Here is a 21,038-nt window from a genome sequence, read left to right as displayed (position 1 = left end):
ACATACTTCATTTAATTAAACAGTGTCCACCTCAAACGTTCAAAACATCATTCAATGCATGAGTTAATACAGTATAACAGTAATATTAATCGTTACTGAAATATTTCATTGTTACCTTCACGTTACCGTAACGTGGGCAAATTTGCAACCATGGTTACATAACAATGAGTGACGTAGTCACATGACTGTGTGTAACGCGTAACAGTACGTAACGCAATCCCTTAACAATGTATACAGTGGTCACGTGACAATCAATAGTATAACATTGACATGTGACAATGTAGTAACGAGTAACGCTGTGACGTCACAATACGTAACACAATCACTCAACAATGTATTCAGTGGTCACGTGACAATCAGTGTATTGTATCACATTGACATGTGACAATGTAGTAACGAGTACCGCTGTGACGTCACAATACGTAACACAATCCTTCAACAATGTATTCAGTGGTCACGTGACACAATGTATAGTATAACATTGACATGTGACAATGTAGTAACGAGTAACGCCGTGACGTCACAATGCGTAACGCGTGACGCGTCACGGCCTTGCCCGCCGTGTGTGAAGGACGATGCTTATCCTATGTTTACCCATCATAATATAACCTCTCGGGTCTAATTGGCTTAGGAGACTTCCCCACAACACACGGGTTTTAATAGTTCAGTAAAATTCGTGTGTTTATTTTGGGGGTCATGTTTGGATTGGGGGAATCTACAGGTTTACTAAAATGAAGCAATTAGTATTTTATTTTGTTTTAAAACTAAAATATCTTTTGATTTTTCAATAATTCATACACAGATTTTATCAAGCAGCCTAAGTTCGAATTGTGTTGTGAAATATTTAATTGACAAACAAAAACTAATTGCTTCATTGAGACTAGAATTACTCTGTCATTGGGATGTCTTGGCAAGTGACAATCCCGAGTCCCTGGAATTCCCTGCAATCCGACAACACAAATTAAACTTTTTGTGTACTAAATTCGTCGACGATATTGTGGAAATGTCGCTGTGACCTTTAACATGCAAAGGTCATTAGTAATTTACTGCCGATCTTTGGATGAGTCTGGCTTATAAATTAGGCGATATATGTTCTTTCATATATTGTTTTACTTACATGTTAATAGTTCTCGTACATATTAAACTACCACTTACTAAAACCTACAGTTTTCACAATATTTCCTTTTTAGTTGAAAAAAGGACATGGGTTGAATTGCAGCTTGGTCCTGAATAAGGATTGCTGCAACGCATCCAAAACATGCCACTATAGCCTGTATGATGGAACCTGACTCCTGGCCGGGTCTACCTGGAGACTGGCCATTACCAGGTAGACGAAGGGTCAGTAGACAAGTTCCATCATACAGACTATACCAATCAACGACGCGGTCTCTGCTTTGACCGTGGAAGCTCAACATCAAGATTAAAATTACTAAATATTCCTCAACATTAAAGTATTCATTGAAAGTCAGTACAAGTACCTGTCCAGTTCGACCGTCTTATCTGCATAAACACAATATATTCCCAAACGCCGTACGTCGCGCCTACGCTGTACAAGGGGTCGCAGCGGGACTCTGGAGATATTCACTTGGTACAGACAGTGTAATAAGGCGTGTATAACAGTTAGTGCCCGGGCAGGTCTTGTAATGCTACTATACTCTCCTGCACAGACAGTAACTGCCCAACTGAACTATCGGGGTTGGAAGGCCGTGCGAACTGGATAGTTGGTGTGGATTTTATTTGCAAGTGGAATGGTAAATACTTTTAAAGGTTAGGCTTACGTAACCCTGTATATGTACAATGCAGTTTCATGAAATTGTAGTATGGTAAGAGGGGATTCAAAAACTTTCACCAATCTCAGATTTCAAAAGTTCAGAAACTTTTCCACCAATCACATCACTTTGGGTACACATTTTAAGCTATGAAGCAGGGTGAATGTAGAATAATTGAATGGATGATCTCAGTAGCTCTAAGATGAGCTGTTTCTGTTCGAATGAAAAACCCAATTATGAGCTTACAATGTTATAGTAGGTGAATTATCAATGTGATCCATATATTCCATAAGAAGTCCAGTATCGTGAAAGTAAATTCCAATTCTCACAAATTTCGGACGTACTGGCTTACTGTTAGAAGTATCTGGGTAGGATCGACGAAGTGATCGCCTTTCAGGCAGAAGGTCATGGTTTTGATCCTGAGAAAATCCAATAGCTTGGGATAGTTCGAAACAGGTCCAAACTATCTTATTACAACCATTGGGCGATGAGTTACAAAGTTATACAAAAACTACATCTCACTGTATTCTCCACTCACCGTTAACTTATTGGGTGTGCCCAGACTCCTGACGGTAATACCAACATTCATCCAAATTAGAATCGTTCAATTAATCTCCAAGCAGAAAGGATTCCTCAAGTATTTAAGTCATCACTAAAAGAAAACTAAAAGTTATCGCTATGCACTCACTCTCACACCAAAAATTGTTCAAAACTTTATGTAAAATCAGGCGATAATTGTTCTGATACTAAAAAACTAGAATGTGGTGACTAACCATTAACCTCTTAGAACTCAAAATGAAATTTCGCGGATTCTTGGGCAAGATATTTAAGTTAGCAACTCTATAACCATTCTACAGAGGTTTTTACAACTCGGGAATCTTACGCATTTCAGGAAAACAATCTACAACCTCATACAACTGTTTTATAGACTTTTTTTATAAAAATCGTCAAATTTGCCCGCAGCTCAGCATGACGCCCTGGAAGTGACCTTGCCCAAATGCCAAGGCCGCGGCTTGTAGCCGAACCGCGCTGGTAATTTATGGGTTTGTTGGTTTACGGAGCAGATTTATCTTCCACGAAACGAGCATAAGTCCGCGACCGCGGTACACGGTAATACCGATATATGACCCATGCTGGACAAGGGATTACCCCGGACAGGGGTAGGGGCTACAATAGAGGCTACTTCACATCGTAGGACGCTATTCTCTAGTCCGAGTTGCTTGTTCACCTTAGGCAAGTTATAGAATCAATGGTGATAAGCAGGATTTGAACCTGTGACTTTATGGTCCGAAGCCTGGAGCTCTAACACTACATTTTCCGCCAGTCTCATGACAGGGTCATCTCCTGAAGCCAAAGATTCGACATTTTTCCAATATCTGACATTATCATAGGCCACTACGGTTTTAAGAATAGTTCTTGCTAAATATACAGCTGATCTCAGTAGCAATGCTATACAAGGCAATTACTTCATCTCATACTTATCTCTCATTCTTATTTGAATTGAAATGTGTTTTCCTAATCTCATAGTAGTGATAAATAAGCAATAAATGCATACAAAAACTGTGCATTGTGAAAACTACACCCCTTCCATATACTGTTGTAAATTCAATTTGTTCATATATTTAGTGGCACTTACAATGGTTGACTTGTTTATTATATTCCTAACTGTCAACAGTAAAACTACTTTTATTGATCACTTCCTATAGAGTATTTGTCTGCATATTAATGGTCACACAACATATGCTGTAGCTGAAGCTTTGGTGTCCAATGAAAGGACGCTAGAGCGAGAGATATACAGTAATTGCCAATCTCGCCGCTAGGTAGCAGCTCCGTACACGCACTCTTCAGAGCCACTGCGCCTGCGTAGAAACAGCGACTGCGCCGGTGCAACCACAGTTTTAAATTGATTTCAGCCTTAATAATCTTCTGAATCCTGGTTCTACTTAGTGTGTCTGTGCAATGTAGTACTTTGAGAACTATATCCCGAAAAGAAAACACCACTACTTTGTTTACTTTTATTTATAAAGACAATACATAAAATTGTGACAGTGAAGAGAAAGAAATATTAAAAAGGAAGCAACTTATCTACTGTAATAATTACTGAATATTAAAAATTTAGTCATCAAACAAAAGACCTTTTTAAATTCGTCTTTGTAGAAATTTAATACATTTATGTACTTCTTTTTGCAATTACTTTAATAACATATCAGTCTACAAAAGCGTGATTTTAAAAGGGAAACTACGGGAATCTTTTACAAAATTTACCATGTAGAATTTACATTACCTGGATAATAAGTCAATTTTTCGTAACGTACAAAATTGTCCTTCGTTAAATATTTACTTGTTATAATTAAAAGCAAGATTAAATAAAAATTCTATTTCAAATGGTTCTTAATTATTTTCAATCACTCTTAGGTTGCAATATTGAGCTAACATATTCGTAGTGAGGAAACAAAGATCATCACTATTAGCATTAGTTTGTATATTCTGTATGAACTTCACAATGACTATTTCAGCGATCATAACAACGATGGATTCCCTACATCTTGACCTGCCTCAATGTATGGTAATTACTCTCAGGTAATTCCCTCTGATTAAACCTAATTACCTCCGCGATTCCCTGGCCCTCCGCGCTTATTACAGTCGCTGCTCAGTACTTAGGCGAAGGCTACTCATCCATTATTACTTCCTATATATATAATGTTTACTCGTTTGTTTACATTGATCAGATTAAAAGTTCAATCATTACATTTGTAATGTATTGTACTTTATGTACAGCTCACATATTACACATCTCACATTCATTGTATCTTTGTGTCTTATGTACTTTGGATACTGAGATTTTTACTTTATGGTTAATTTCAACGGTGGTCGTTTATATTGATCAACTAGAGGAAATAAAATTGAACGTCCCATTGTCCTGCAATAAAATAGACCAACGGGAGGAATTAATAAGAGGAATTAACTGTTATCTTTGAAACTGTTAAATACCCAACAAATGAAAAATATTACTCATTTACGCTGTTACAGAGAAACGTCTTAAAGAAAATCGCACATAATAAATCACATCTTCTTTCAACACGTCGCACAGCTTTACTAGACCAATTAACCAGTTTAGACCGAAATTACCCAAATTCCCTCAGATTACCCAGAAGTGGTGGACGAGGGTGTTGTAACGATAACTCAAATTACCCGAATTCCCCCAGATTACCCGGGAGTGGTAGACAAGTGTGCAGTAACGATAACTCGCTCACTGTCTAATCACTCGCGGCCGCCAGCAAAAGGCGGAAACTGTTTGGGTGAAAGGCGGGGAAATATGGAGTGCCTCAGGGTTCCATTCTGGGACCAATCTTGTTCTTGTTTATTATCAGCATACACGAACTATGGGAGTGTGGGATTTTTAACGACTTTACAGTTCATTGTTGTGATTTCTTAACCTGTCGTGGTTTACGGTGTTGATGTGCGGAGCCGGGGGTGTGATGTTATTGTCAACAGGTTGTGATTTATGTCTTATACATGTTGTACATATATATTTATATGTTTACATAAGTATATATATGTAGTAGTTTAGGACCTCGATAGCAATGAGACTCCTTATCGGGGAATTGGTCAGAGATGAGTGAGCACAATGAAAATTGCGTTACATGTGCAACACAGAATGTATTAAAAAACGAAAATAAACTCACATAGGTTTATGTTTTTTTTACGTGTCAAAAATGCACTTTTTTATTTACATGAGTTGACTTTTAGACACTAAACTAGACATCTTACCATTATAAGATCAGCAGTAGCCGGTTCTTTCTCACCTAGTATCATAGATAAAAGGAGAGTATGCAACCAATTTTGCTACTGTCTCTCTTTCTTTCCCAAGGTTTTCTTTACTGTTACAGTTGGATGTAACAAAAAATGCTATAGTTAATGATAATTTGTACCTTAATTTTATATACATGAGATAGTAATATGTGGCTGATGTTTTACATTATTGTTTGATTATAAAATGTGTTTTCTCTCGTAGCAGCAAACCTAAGTACCCACATGGCCTGTTTTCAGTGAACTCTTACAATTTTTAATATTATAGTATTATATAAAGGTAATTACAGTAGTAAACTGGGAACTGCGATTATTTGCAGTTTATCCACAACGAATTTTACATTGTTAACGTATTTTATGTAGCTTCTATCGAACTTATATAAGGAAATAGAAAATTAATTCCCTACGAATTTAGTGTTATATTTATCAAGCTAATTACAAATTAGCCTAAATTAAAGACTTCTTAATCTTTTAAACAAGCAAGAATATAATAGTCAACAGTCGTCCGGTGATTTCCATTTGGCATTGAGTTATCTGATGAGTTACCTACAGCGGCGGCTAAGCCTTTCATTAACCTAGTGGCATTTGCCAGACAATAATGCCGAAGCGTTTATAATTTTTAATTGACAGGTTTTATGTCTAACACTCCTTACTTGAAAATCATTAAGATACATTTGGATTCCTGTTTTAGTTTATGTAAAAAATACACTTAGGTTTCCAATCAGTACCAAATAAGGAGTCGTAATTTACAATAATAATTTTTTTACCGCGGATAGTTTGGAATTGTGTGCATGAAAATGTGTGAACTCTTCTAACCCTTGTTTGGATTTAGTAACAGTTTGAAAGGTAAATGATTAAATTACATTGTTGAAACCTGTTTTTCAGAGTTCTAATGGGAGGTATTAATTCGATAAATTCTTGGAAATTATTATTTCGGTTCTGATAAAGCTGAATTTTTTCATACATAGTATATGAATACACACATATTCCATAAACTATCTTCACCATTCGTATAATTTGGAAGTTTTAATTATTTTAATTAGTGTTAGCTATTGGAGAGGCCAACTTTTTTCTAGTTATGGTTCTACACTTTAAGGTAAGCCCCGAACTAAAAAATCCACATTAAAACCAAGTAAATTCCAACAACAGCTGAGGAATCCATAAACTATCACGATTCGTCCAGTTGGGAAGTTTTATTTGTCGGAGCCGGAGAGTGGGGCTGTAATTTATTAAGGCCCTCGGCAGAGATATGGTCGCCATTACATTATCAAGGTATGGAGACGAAACTAAGTATCTTCATCCACGCGACAAGCAAACCACATTAATATCTTCCACCTCTCCGCTTCTTTTACAAAATGTCTCTCCTATTCCTCCCACTGTGGAAAAATACTTCAGCTGGATAAGTCGGAACGTGAAAGTTTATGTGGGAAGCAAGTAGTTGTCGTTAGGGAAAGTATGAAAAAAAACTTGAAATACAATTTTACGAAATACAAAAATCTGAAACATTTTTGAAGAGTTACCGATGTTTGTGAGTTGGTGTCGAACGATTTTTAGTCTCGAAAAATAAATTTATCAAGCACATATATTCAACATAGCTTAGATTTTCTCACTTCACCTTATATAGTTAAGTAACTTGTTTTACAAAATTCAATTTTGAAAACCAAGATGTCTATAGGATATGTCATTCTGAGTGTCTGATCTTTATATTCTTGGGCACGATTATCTTTGGGAAACGGTTATCAATGCGTAATTAATTTCATGCATGTCTAATAATGTAAACTAAGCAAATTGTATAATGTACGGTAAAGAGCTGTAGGCCCTGTGTAGGCTGAGTAAATGTTTGTGGGAAGCTTCAGTTATTTGTATTACTTAGTTTTACATATATGAATATACTAAGTTACAACGGTTTATTCAACATCCTCTTGATCTACCCTCAACAACAAAAAGGCAATAGAACAACACAAAAAAAACTCAATTGCCAAACCACAAAGTCTTTTCATCAACCAAACAATCTTCTTCCGACAAAGGACGAAACAAAATACAATTCGCAGACAACCTCCTTAAATGTCAACAACAGCTCAATAGCACAACATCAATGTAGGGATACTCAATGTTCAAAATGAAACCACAAAATCCCTCGTAAAACAAATTTCTTCCGACAAAGGACGAAACAATTAAAAGATTCCTCCAGGACCTCCTCTGCCGGCCACCCGCGTCCTGTCGGTCCTCGGGCTACCCGCAGGACGATGCCCAGGATCACGATGTCCTGTAGCTCACGTAGATAATTGAATGTCTCCGGTAGACCACGAATGCAGCGAACGTAGAATCCGGCGATGTTGGGAAAATTGCATTGTGATGGAAACGTATCTCAATCGAATTGGAGATGCAAAGGCACAATCTTCAGGAGTCTATTGGAATATTTTTATTACCGACCATTTTCAATTCACATGCATCGTGCCTACAAATTAGACAGATGCCGGTTTTGGTGGAAATTTGTAATTCTTTTGGAAATTCTATCTAGCTGTCACGGATTGTATTTGTTTAGATTCGTGATTGTGCCTATGAAACAACTAATAGTAATATTATTGAATTACGCTAATAATTTATTTCGTATTGTTTGCATTATTTTTTTAATTGTTGACACTTTCATCATGACATTAATTACTCCTTAATTGTTTAGAATTTTTGAGTAAAAACATCAGTGTAAGTAAATATTCAGTTACATTTTACTTAACATATTTTACATTTAAACTAGTCACTTGTAATATAAGTTTATAAGTAACTATTTAATAAATATTCTAATATTTCATTCCTTGTTACAGGTACGGAAGAATAAACGATTCCCTGAGTGTAAAATACATTGAGTAAGTTTGTTTAAGTTTTTACTTCAGAGTTTAGATTTAATTTTTTTAATTTCATGACAAATAATTTATGAAAATCTTCGCGTGCAGTCAACAGAAACTATTACCGCCCAACAAGCAATTCTTCGGACAACGACTCCTGTTATGATTTAGGCCGTAGGAGAATCGATTACACAGTCGATTACTTCCTCGATGTTCGACATATCGATAACTGTAGTCGAGCCTTTATTACAAATTACAGGGCCAGATATAGTTATAAATTATTCGGTTGTTTGGGGCCATAACACGGGCGTGCAGAGCAGTAATAAAATAAGTAGGCGGCTTTGATGGTGATGTGTAGGGATCATGCATGAGATAAAGACGGGAGATTGTGTCTCAAAAGTCGGTGCCTTTGTTCAAAAAAGTTTCAGAAAATAAAAATATACATTCCAACAGAATATCTCTCATATCTTACATAGTACCAGGGAGGTTTTAGGAAATGTTTTAGGAAAATGTTTTATGAAAAACTCAATTTCAATTCGTAATTAATTGTTAAAGTGATGTTTGGTATAAAAAAGGAATTACCTAAACTTATTTTACTAAAATAAAGCCTATGTATGATCCAAATATGCAGTCTTTGAAAATAACTCAGTTTTTTAAGTCAGTTAAAACATAATACTTGTATCACACTCATTTTATAAACGTCATCCCAATTTCTTTACTTCAAACTCTTTCACCATTAAAAAATAATTTTTAATCTATTTTTAAAATATTTTTAAAGAAAATCTTTATTTGCAAATTGCTCACTATCTCAAGAAGACGTATCATAAAGTTCTCAATGCCGTGTGAATCAGTTAAACTAAATTAATTAAGTAAAATTATGTTTACACAAAAAAATAGGAATACCTCCATGAACATCTAAGATCTTTCTCAATACTGTATTTCCAAGATCTTGGAATGCTTTCCTAAAAACTCCAGTCACAGCTACATTATCCAGCAGTTAAAATGAAGAACTCTTCAATATATTGTCAACTAGTAGTTACCAAAGAGATTGAATTTCCTTTAAATACTTTACACTATGAAAACATCATGGTCTTTGGATTATGAGATGACCACGAATTGGCTGGTATACTGTCAGATTTCTTATAACTATTTAACTTTTGAATCCATACGGCTGTTCTGTGGATATTGATAGACAAATACATTCACTGTCATGTTAAAATTGTAGCCAGACTTATAATTCAAACGGACGTAGTTGGAGATTGAGCCACAGACTTGCGCTGATGCCAATTAATTACTGATTTTTGTAGAGTAAGCAAACTTTTCAACATACATAAGCCAAATTGAAAAGACAACTTATTGTAATCTATCATCTAAGCTACATCAAATATCATAGTACCAACAAACTAATGAAAAAGATCGAACTTTCACCAAATCGCACCGTGTGAATGGCACATTCAATCATGTTCTATTAGAAACGCAAATTGGCTTCAGCTAATCCATATTGTCTACTTAATTATTCATAAGTCAATTCAAGAATGTCGAATTCCAAGCCATCATCTTTGACTTTTCCATTCACAACACAATCAGCTGACGTCACACACCTGTATCCACCTGTTAACCCGTTTAAAAATAAAAATAGCCTGGATCAGCTGGGGACCGGCTGGTGCTGGACTGCTGGAGGCTGGCAAGGCAGTCTGACCTGTTCACCTGACCGACCTTCCTCGCAACGCCATTCATGCGCTTTCTAACATATAGACCGGGTTTGTTAACAGTATCAGAGGACTTTCACGTCACAATTTGTTTGGCTGATCCGTTTGTTTACAAACAAGGAGCGATTTTAAAGATCCTTTTTCGGGATGATGTATGTCTTCCGTTTCTTTGGGGTTATTTCAACATGGGGAAAGTTGTTTATGAGCTGATGACTAGAGGGGTTGAGATAAAGAATTGGATCTAATAGTTGAGGAAATACCGAAGACGAATTTTGATTACGTATTTAAAAAGTATAGTTAGTAGAATTTGTAAAATGTATATATCAAGAATGTTTAAGATGTGGCCTGTTTTCAAGATATAAGAGGGTTTCGAGGTTCAATTTTTAGATTGAGTTTAAATTCATGCACTGCCCAAAATATGTATAAAATCAGTGATTTCTTTGAAATTTTAAAAATAACGTACAGTATGTCACTAAACAGAAATTTACTTTTAGGAAGTGTTTCAAACAACACACACTAAAAAACACTAATTTCAATTAAATAGATAATTTACGTATCAAAAATTTCCATTTGAATTTTAATATTGGCAATAAATCAAATCATACAGAACTGAGTATACGTATGTCATTGAACACCAGTTTAATTTCTTAAATCCATTCAAACTACTTCAGCTTAAATAATTTAATAAATATTCCAATTCAATAAAATGAAAAATGTGTGAATTAAAAATATTGGTAAGGCAATCGGAAAATAAGTAGGAGTTGTTTGCAATGGAATGGTATTTTTAAACACCCTGTAAATTAACTATAGTTTGGATTTATTCAAAACCCTTGATTATTCCGATCCCCACTATTTATTGGCTGCGATCGCGAGCTAAGAGGAAATGTTTTTCGGTGACACTGATTTGTGCGGCGCGTCAGTAGCGGTGGTGGCAGAGGGGAGGCGTAACGATGCCCCCTCTATCACTGGACACTACCCCCTCCCCTGCGCGGCGCCCGGCGCTGTGACAACGCATGCGCACCGGCAGTGCTACCTCACCGCGCAACTTGACCAGTACACCGTGCGGCGCGGAACATGTAGTGCGCACACATGCGCTCACACACACGCTGGTTATAGTGACATAGTGAACGACACTGGATAGAAAGGATTTACTTTGAACGTCGGAAGTGTGGTTATAAAAGTGGAAGTGTTGTTTGTTTGGAAGGGCGACGCGCTTCTATAAGTAAGTATTGATAAGGGTTGTGACGATTTTTTGCGTATTAGAAATTGCCTACTCGACGGATAACAACTAATGTGACTGTAAAAAATATAATCGGATTTTTATAAATATATTTACACATACAAATAAAAATTATGTAAATTGTGTCCATAGATACGGAAAATTATTAACAGTAAATTCATTAGACGGTTAATACTTTATGCGATCACGCAAATTAAATTGAAATTAATTATAAGGGTGTTAACTCAATAGTGAAAACTACACATCCTATAATGCACAAAAATACATTATTGGTAAGCATGTGTAGAAACTGGAATTATTTAAAATAAATATTTTCGATCTTACTTATACCAGTAGATTTCGCTTTTCGTAGACTCGCTCAAATTAAACGGTTGAGTTTAGGTATTCGGGGGATGACCGCTTCGTCCAATTGACGATGATATTGGCCGACGTTTTGGATGCTTTGCAGCAATCCGTATTCGGGGCAAACTACCAACAATTCCACTGAAGGAATATTTAACTGCGTCATATTGAAGACGATGTTTAAAACTCCATCTTAAGACACTTTAAACCGCTTAAAGAAATAAGGCACAAACAATAAATACTGTAGAAAGATACAGTACTCGACGCGAATTCAGATTTAGGTAGGTGTAAGGATGTGTACAATTAAAAATGTAGCAATGATTAAAGTTAACAACAAATTTAAATTGCTTATAGACTAACATAAAAATGTGATCTACAATTAATACATGTAAATTAAAATATATTTTTTGTGTTTATCGTATTATACAAAGAATTACGCCTCGCCGAATGCCGGTGTTAAGAAGCATTTTTAAATAGTCCCCGCGTTTGGAATTCATATTTCAAACCTTTTGGATTGACTAAAATATGTCCTGCGATACTATTGAAACGAAATTACATCCAAACGTAAAGCCGTCTCCAAGTACGTGTAAAAACCTGCTGGACGCATAGTAACTAAATCTCCGATATTTCAAGCTATTGTACTGTACTAAATCACTAAGTATATAAATAGGGTATGCATTTAAGTGCATGAAAACGCCGCATATGCGCGATTTGGTAAGACCCCTGCCGGTTTTTTCTGGCGAAATATTGCAATCACGTACCGGCTAATATTGATTTTTTATCAAATCGTAATGAAAACAACATTTCTAAACAATCCCTTACCAAAGTGTATATTTTTAGTGTAGGAATATTGAACGGAATATTCTCTATTTAAAAAGGTTTATAGACACTCTCTGATAAGTTATTTTCCGAAGCCTTGTAGCTGAATTGAATTATTTTAAATATTATTTATAAAAATCTAAACGTCAAATTTCCGACTTCTTATCCAAGGGATACCTTAAAAAATAAAACATAATAATTTGCAGTAAATTAAATGAATAAAATTTATAATAATTTTAATTTATCTTTCTACGAAGATTTTAGTTTAATAGGATAAATATTACCCAGATCATCTGAAATAATATCGCGGACTGCTCGGTCAAGAATTTCAAGACAAAAAACTGAAAAATTAGTACGAGATTATTATCTTTTAGAATTTTTTTAGATTGAATAGTTACATATTTTACCATTGTAAAATATTATATTTAAAATTAACACAAATTTGGTTAGTTCCACTCAAATTATCTTCATTTGATAGCTAATTTTATTTTCACCAAGTATTTTTTAAATTAGTAATAAATGTATTAAGTTAATTAACTTAACGAAATATCTGAATTATATAGTTTTTTTTTACAAATTTTGCATATTAACATATTTCTATAACTTTTATTGTCATCCAAAACAATGTGCAAAAATTAATTTACCCTAAAAATCAAACAAAATATTAAAATCAACGCACTTAACCACAAACTCATAAAAATCACCGCTAAAAACTTCCTCCTCCGCACATCCGACAATCGGAGGGTGTCGCTTCCGGTGGGAGGAAGAAGAACAAAGGGTTGAATGCGGAGGCGTAATACAGGTGTTTGAATGAAGCTTTAAACGAACGTTCGTACAAGGTGGAAGACAGTTCCCAGGATGTATATTGTATAGTATGGGAACGTCGCAAGGGCTACCCTTAGTCCTTTGTATGACTGACCCTTGGCCCTAACGGACTACAGCCCTTTTGAGATGACACCACGGACACCCCAGCCCTCCCCTGAGCGGCTACCTAGTTAATATGCGAGGCCTTGTCTAAATTGCGAATGGCCTTACTACTGTCCGTGGAGGATTTAGTTGGCGATATAGTACCTGTAGTTTCTGTAAAATTCTCGAAAGTGCGTCGGTTCCTTAGATAGCAATTGGAAATCTTCACACTCAATTTGTATACGTATGAATGTAAAAGAAACGGAAACCTGTGAGTTTCGCAAGATAAAAAATCTTATTTCGTTATGTAGTTATGAGTAGGGAATTTAATAGTTACGAATAATTTCAGGCAGGTAATGGGATTCATCAAATCAAAGCTTTGGAAGCGTAATAATGGCAAAGAAGCGTATAATATTAGTTTAGATCACTCCGTGAAAATGCCACTGGCGTGTGGACTGGAAGAGTAAATTTTAAATCATCCAAATAATGGCTCGAGGACAGATTTTTATTAATAATTAACTAAATAATAATTAAAAATATAAAAAATATAAACTTGTTTTCAAAATTGCAATGGTTGTGTAGAATGATTTAGCATTAAAACATACGCTTTGGTACGGCATATTCATTTTTCAAAGCAATACTGTTACCTTTTTCAAATAAGGTCACATATTATTATCAAATTTATTTCACATTAGCCAGATTGTGTACATTACAATCCATTACATTCGTTCGCGATGTACAAATAGTCAGAACGAATTATCCAAATAGTCGCATTTCGCTGAGCACTCAACACTTAAACTAACCACTTGAGTGAGCGGAACATGATTGAGTGGCAAATGATAAAGTGCGAACAGTGCATTACCTAATGGAACAAGGCGCATGCGCGACTACAGCGGATCACTGCGCAGTGAGTACGCCTGCGCAGACCGTCTCGAGTAGTCAACGCATGTCTGCGTAGTAAAATAGATCCGATATTTTTAAAAAATTAACAAATCTGTATGGTTGTTGCGAAGAAATGAGTTCTAGTCTAAAATTTTTCGTTAGGAAACGTCGTTTAAAACTATCCTATAGGTACTAGATTGTAATTGTTATCGGTTCACGTTAATTTACAAATAACATATTTATTAGATTTGGTTTTTGTTGCTCAAACATAATACGGTATACGATTTTAAATAAAGTATAAAGAAGAACGTAGAAGAAACACTTATTAATATGAAAATATAAAAAAATTATAGGAAGTTTAAAAAAATTTTGTTTAGTGAGGCTACATTAAACGGTAATAGTGAGTAGTCCGTATCACATAAAGGTTGGGATGTGTTAGGATTAAACTAAGTTTGGAAAGTTAAGTTTTTTTTAACTCAATTACAGTACTATCGCATTTTGGTGTAGGGAAAATTGCAGCGTCATTGAACTGGCTAAATTACTCCCCTGAGCATTTCGAATCCTTTGCAGTAACCCATTCAGACAAATTACAGTTCAACTAAGCGACCTTTTTTAGTTTATTCGGTTAGAAAAGTCGTTTGCTTGGCTTGCTTGCGCCGAAGATCAATTGCGTCGTATCTAAAATTTGGACTAGCATTTTCGTTTACGCAGTGATTTACCGAAAACTAACATTCCTATAAACTTTTTGTTGGATCCGACGAGCTAATTTAAATTCCATTATTCTTACAGTCTTGTCAAATCGTCAGCTAATTGATTCCGATCTGTCCGACCCCCGTAGATTATTTCACCGCCAATTACTGTACCGAACATGAAAAGGCTATTAACTCCTTCGCACCATTTGAATCTCAGATTCGGACAACTATTGAATGTAGATTTCCGATCGCTTTTCGCAATTCCGCAGAGCATTAAATAATTACACAAAAGCGCTTAACTTTCGTCGTCCCACGGCAGGGGCGGGCAGTATATGTGTTCATTGTGATGGGGTATCTGATCTGGGGTTGTGAATAGAGCGTAGGCTGCGTACAAAGTTATGGGGAAATGTGAGATTGTGTGATCACTTGTTAGTGTCCTGAGGGGGTTGTGGTCGTTTAAGGTGTAGTTGAATAAAAACTTTATATATAATTTAGTGTCTCCAGTTGGGAATATAAAACAATGGCTGGTGTGATTTCTATCGAAATCGTTTGCAATAGCTTAGTTCGAAATGCCACTAATATAGACATGAAAAAGAGTGTTTTAGAAAGTTGTAGAAGAAGATAGATATAAGAAAGTATAGAATGCCTAAAGATTAAACATTGCTAAAAGAGAAATGGTTATCAAAATCGTTTATCTTTGAAAATTCGTTTATTGTTTATTCAATTTCAATTATTTGATTTTTTGCAAAAACTAGATTTAGGACAATTTAAATCCCCATAACTCGTAAATGATTCATCTATATTAGACGTGCTAACTTTGCTGGAAATGAACGCGTTATTAGTTTCAGGGTAAAATTAATAAGCTGAGTCAGTAGAGTTATTTTCTCCCTGATTAAATTAAATTAAAAACCTCAACAAGTTCCTAACTTCGTTGGTTTGGAATTCCAAAACATCCCTAATGATGTGTGAAACCGATGTGAAAACAGCCCAATTAAAAGAGAGACGATTGCAATTCCTAGAAGTTGTGATTCACGGGAAGGCCGCGAGAGTAGCTCGTCCCTGCCTCTGATTGGCTGGACAGTGGCCAGCAACGCTCCGATTGGTTGACGCTGATAACCAATCAGAGGGCGTGGTTTGGCAGGTGCGTAGCTGTCTGTTAATTTTAACTTTGATAATTAACAGAATCGAATCTCGCTGTAAGTCTACGTGCCTTGATTATCTTATAAGATAACCATCTGAACTCCTCGAGTTGCTTAAACCCCAAGTTTACTGTGGATTTGGTTAATTTGTTTCTAATATTAAGATTGATATATTCAACTAATTTTGTGGGTTACAGAACATCTATTTCTACACTACTTATTTAGATTGATTGGATTAATTTTAGTTCTTGACGGTAAGCTTGCATTGCCAGGAAGGGCGAATTGTTTAAAATGATTTACTTTCGCTATACACTTCAACGATGTCTAAGATTTATTTTATCCACCAACGGCATACATCATTTTACATTGTTATTTTGATATGGACAACCAATATAATTTGGAAAACATGAATGGGAGGCTGACAAGAGATAAACTGTGGAAAAGAAACCATTTAGGAAATGAATATGTGAGCAAGCAAAATAAAAATATATCTAGATTAATATTCACAATATAAATAAATTTAGATTAAATATTTATTGGCTAATTAGGAATATACAACAGATTTCACCAAGAGAATCATTGCAAAAGAAATTGTAGTTTTGCTAAAGCCGTTGCTGGATATTCAACTGTTGCAATTGGAAATTAATTTTATTAATAAGTATTTCCTTTTTATTTACCAAGTAAGCTCTTACAGCTATCTATTTTAAATTACGTTGAATTTTTAATTCCATAAATGATTTAGTTAGGTTTTAAATTTAAACCTAATACAGGTCAGTTCAATTAATTACTAGTAAATATAGAATTTAAAGAATAACAACGATAATTCCAGAACAGTGACAAATGTATCTTATTGGTTTAGTGAATGTAAGATTACGGAAATGTATATACTGTATTTTATTATAGTTATTTATTGACTGGAGAGTCGACAACGTTCTGCACCACCTACAGGTTGAGATAGTTCAGCGTTCTGCCGAGAGGTAGCGCTGACTATACTCTAGCGCCTGCAGCGCTAAAATACTACATGAACATTTTGTCGCTTACACAAAATCGTTATATATTGCATGAATTCAGTTTCAGTTTATTAATTTAAAATAATTCAATTCAAATCCATAAAGCGTAATCTGTGCAGCATGTCTCAAAATTTTTATATTTTAAATTTAAACATAATAATTCTTTAAAAACCTTGTGTACTTGTATACCTACTCATGTCATACGCAAGTTTGTTGTGCATTTAGCGAACAAAACGTTTAAAACAAATTAGCTCTGTTTCTGAAGTTCGCCGAACAGTGTTTTAGTTGTTTAGTTCCCTACTTTCATCACTTGAGGTACCTATCTTCGTGCGTCAGTTGGTATGGTTTCTCTATTTTAACTGTTCCCATGATTGCCGCAGGTCGGATGTCGAAATCGAGCAATTTCGAGCATCGCGTGTTGAGCAGCACGCAGACAAGTGACTAAAAATGTTGCGAACATAACGTGTAAAATGTCTGTACCTCAATAGCGAAAAGAAAATGTATCACCTGAAGATGGCATCAGATTTCTCGATTCCGAAACGTCGTTAAAATTTGGGTAAATTCTTCGCAATAATCCTTCAAATATACCATACTAATTTTTAAATTAGCTTCTCACGAAAAAATCCCTTACGTCTAATAGAATATTAGGGGAAATCGCGATCGGGATTCGCGGACGGATATAAATTTTAATCCAAAATTTTTGTCATAAAAAACAACAATGATTGTTAAAGAGACAGGGACCGTTTGACGGGTGCGGGGTGTACAATGTACAAAGCACCCTACCTTTGTCTAGCTTCCCCTTCGTTGCGCAGAGACAGTGAGCACAATTGGGACGTTACTTGGAGCATCGCTTCCGGCTAGAGAGAGACAGATGATGATAGAGAGAGATAGAAAAAAACATAGAGAGATAATTAACATAGAGAATATGTAGAACATAGAGAAATAAACATAGAGTATGAAAAAACGATCCATTTAAGTTTGAGTAAAAATGCTTTTCGATTGTGATAGGTGAGGTTTGTTTCAACTGTAATACGTTTCGAAAACTATTTTAAAGCAGTTTTCTTTACTGGTTCGTAAATTTACTGAAACTTAATGTAAGATACTGTACTATGAAAATACGGTATGTAGGAAGTCGTATAGATTTGAGAGCTGTGTAAAGTAAATCCACCCCATCGAAAGTTTCATACGGAATAGTGTGTCCATTGCAAATTAGAAGTTAAAATGAGAGAAAACAAATACAAAAATGATCAGATTTCATCAAAATATATAGGCCTGCAGTATTTTAAACGAAATAATATAAAAACGTAGCAGCATTGAATCCAAGCATTGAATCCAACAAAAGTTTCATTAAATACCCCTTACCATAGTGTACAGTCCATAAATACCTCAACATATGGTCTACAAAAATATAACAAGAACTTTCTTAACACAAAACATAGTCTGCAAAAATCCACAATATTTTACACAATCTTTTACACACGTTTCCTAATTCTCCTGAAGACATTAAAACGTCACAAAAGCTAACTGAATTAGTTCTTGTAGTAGCTTTTTCTACTAACCAAAACCCTGAAACCCGCAAGTTTTCCCACGGCAAGACCGCAGATCGGGTCGTGAGGTCTGATATTTATTCAGACCCAAAACAATGTCCCGCGATTGTCCCGAATTCCTCAGTCCGTATCTCTGCAGCCCACACTGTTGGTTTTTGGGTTTTTGGTGTAGTTCGGATTTATAGCCCTTTTGTTGCCGGCCCACGATGTCAAATGTCGCGTTTAAGGGCCCATTTCGTAGCGACCCGGGTGTAAAATCGGCGGCCATCTTGGTCGAATAAAACATAAAAAGAGTTGATGTACCCAGAAGTAGTGGCTGAAGAAACGGGTGATCGGGTTGCCAAACACAAAACAGCTTCACGACAATTTAACGAATAGGTGTACCTAGATGGAAATAATTCATAACATTTTCACAATATGGAAATGACTATGCCTGAATAAAACGTAGGCTAAATTTTCTTAGCCATATGTTTCGTGCTAACATCACCTTTAGCAGACGATTTGTATTTGTTTTGATCTAAAAACGTGTTATTTCAAAGTAAAATTTACTATATCTAAATGTATTGCGAGTTTTTCACCACATATACTTTTTTACCCTCCGCAGTTTCTTATTTGAAGCCATATTGAATTTAAGATTTGAATAAAAGTGGGCAGGAAGCTGTTCTAACATAATTTTCCCAAATTTACTGAGCAATAATAAATCCCCTTCCACGCGCTTACTGTTATTTTACTCATTTCTATATCAATAAACTATAAGAATATGCTATACAGTTGTCATATACTCATCCTATTCGTATTACTCTTACCCGATACAAGTAAAAAATGTTGATGGACTTTGGTTTTATGTATTTCCGTCGATGTTTGCGCCCACCATAATTTAATAATAATTTAATAACAGTTTCAAATACAGTGTAATCCTTGCCCTATCTTCAACTCAGTAAAATTTGTATTTACAAAATCACTATGTAATAATAAACTTAATATGAATATAAAATTATTTAAAAGTTCACAAAATAGAGTGGTTTTGTAACAAATTCAACAGAACATCCAGTTCAAACTTCATTAGCATATACGTTCCAATGTTTCATGGTCGAGTTGACCAAGCCCGATCAAACATTGTTGTTTGGCTAGGATCGAACCGTCGACCTCTGCAAACACTCGTCTGAACTATGAATATTTTGTAGGACAATCGTGTGTGAGAGGTAGCGTTTTTGTGGCTCCCCTTCAACGCTTTGTGCGCCTGTCAGTAGGTCGTCTTTTATTCGATTTCGACGGACGTGTTTTTATGAAGTTTAATAGAATCCGTGATTTTTGCAGACGTTATTTTGTGTGAGAAAATACTTTTCCGACAAAAATATACTTTAATGTACGCCCATTATGTTACCTCAATTGTGTAACTATTACTTTCGTCATATATTTCTGTTGTCAAAAATTCTACAAAATGCTCTAATTTGCTATTGAAAAATTATTCAAATTGAAAAATAAGTACCTAATTGCCTTGGTTATTTTGTTTTTAAATATTTACTAGTCATACTATACTATGTTTTACACGGCATTAGATACATCAATTTCCAAACAAAACACTTTTTCTGGGAATAAAATTAATGTTTGAAATGATATTATCTAAAAAAAAACTATTTTCAGGAATAAATACGCTTAAACGACGGACAACATGTTTTAGATACCCTCCCTGTTAACCTAATTGTTTTCTTTTAAAGTCTTACTGAACTGTCCAATTTAAGCTGTGCACTTACAAATACCAAGTCACCCATTAATGTAATTTAACTTACAAAATACCTCTTTGGCACTTGGCTATAATGTTATCAGATTCGTTTCCCAACTTTCAAACACCCAAATCACCCCCAATGTTATCAGGAATGTAATAATCAGCGATTTATCAAACAATGCGTCAACTATGGCACCATCAGCTGAATGCCAGATGTTAGTTACAGATATAGCCAAGATGTATTGCCTAAGGATAGCAACAGTCACACGTGCCGGCAAATGGCTATTAATTAAATCGAAAACATTTTCCACGGATCGCTTGTTTACGTCTATTGGACTCACATTATGCGTTTACGCCACGTGTTTCATTGTATTGACTTGATTAATCGTCAATTCTCCAATATAATTGATGTTATTGCGGATGTAGTGTTTAAAGTGTATTGGGATGTATTTGTAAAACTTTTTACAGGTTTTCCCTTACTTCGTTCTGTTTGTTTAGGTGTGAACACATTATTGAGGCGTTTCTTACAAATCTTAAATACTTTTACTCAATCTCGGTGAACCGATGTTTCTCGGTGAGATTGCTTTGACGAAAGCCCTATAAC

General features: G+C 35.2%; 1 protein-coding gene across 4 annotated transcripts in view; it reads left to right on the top strand.

The window, feature by feature from the left end:
• The window catches only part of LOC128996363 (protein grainyhead), a 156,738-nt gene that overhangs the window by 70,945 nt on the left and 64,755 nt on the right, over positions 1 to 21,038 (top strand). Inside the window, exon 1 of one of the 4 annotated variants that reach the window (XM_054421647.1) lies at positions 11,178 to 11,353. The exons of the other annotated variants lie outside the window; for them this stretch is intronic. The gene's annotated coding sequence lies outside the window, so the exon portion shown is untranslated. Of the gene's footprint in view, positions 1 to 11,177; positions 11,354 to 21,038 lie in introns of those variants that run through there. 4 annotated transcript variants of the gene reach the window in all.

Source organism: Macrosteles quadrilineatus, unplaced genomic scaffold, assembly GCF_028750875.1.
Source record: "Macrosteles quadrilineatus isolate MER2022 unplaced genomic scaffold, UCM_ALF_1.0 Scaffold_6__1_contigs__length_79288215, whole genome shotgun sequence".
Lineage (NCBI taxonomy): Eukaryota > Metazoa > Arthropoda > Insecta > Hemiptera > Cicadellidae > Macrosteles > Macrosteles quadrilineatus.
Note: the sequence above shows the minus strand (reverse complement) of the source record. Positions and strands in the feature narration are given on the sequence as shown.